The sequence below is a fragment of the Alligator sinensis genome, unplaced genomic scaffold (genome assembly GCF_000455745.1).
Source record: "Alligator sinensis unplaced genomic scaffold, ASM45574v1 scaffold1133_1, whole genome shotgun sequence".
Lineage (NCBI taxonomy): Eukaryota > Metazoa > Chordata > Crocodylia > Alligatoridae > Alligator > Alligator sinensis.
The window spans coordinates 1,608,794-1,609,521 of NW_005842285.1; the positions used below are offsets into that span (position 1 = coordinate 1,608,794).

Here is a 728-nt window from a genome sequence, read left to right on the forward strand (position 1 = left end):
GTGTGTGTGTGTGTGTGTGTGTGTGTAAGATAGCTTTTACTGGGCCAACTGCATGGTTGGGAGAGGTTAAGACAGACAAGCTTTTGAGTCAGCTGAAGAAGACTGCCTTGCACTCAAAAGCTTGTCTGCCTAAATCTCTCCCAACTGTGCAGCTGGTCTAGAAAAAGCTGTCACACACACACACATCCTTGCCCCTTGCATATTTCCTGGACCATCACAGCTACAGCATCACTCCATCACTACTATGACATGCATTAAAATCTGCAAATACTAAACAGATTATACAACAAATTAAATAAACCAGAGATGGTCCCATTGATACCCTGGCCTCCTTCCCCTGTCATGTTATATATTACAAGTTAGACTGAGGATATGGACCTATGGTCTCTGTCTTATATAGGTTTGTGAGGTGCCTGGTTAGTGCACAAGTATTGGCTCAAACTGGCTAGAGCATGCTGGATAAGAGAGTGTATGGGAGATAAGCCCTAAGCAAAAGGATCCTGAGCAGCTCTCTGCGGCATTATAACTCAACCTAAGCAAAGAGAAATATCTATGAGAAGATATGCAGACCCCCATCAGCATTAATTCTTATGGTTTCTTCTCCTGCTTCTGAGGGTGGTCTTGCCTTGGAGTTAGGCATGTGGTAATGGGCTGGCTGGCAAGAAGATGAAGCACTGTGAAGCAGCTGGTAGGCCTCAATTGATGCCTCCATGTCTCTGATTTCCCTA

The 728-nt window shown here is 44.8% G+C and overlaps 1 protein-coding gene across 2 annotated transcripts in view; it reads right to left on the bottom strand.

Moving 5' to 3' along the window:
- IQCB1 (IQ motif containing B1) overlaps positions 1 to 728 on the bottom strand; it is a 24,847-nt gene that overhangs the window by 6,939 nt on the left and 17,180 nt on the right. The window lies entirely within an intron of this gene.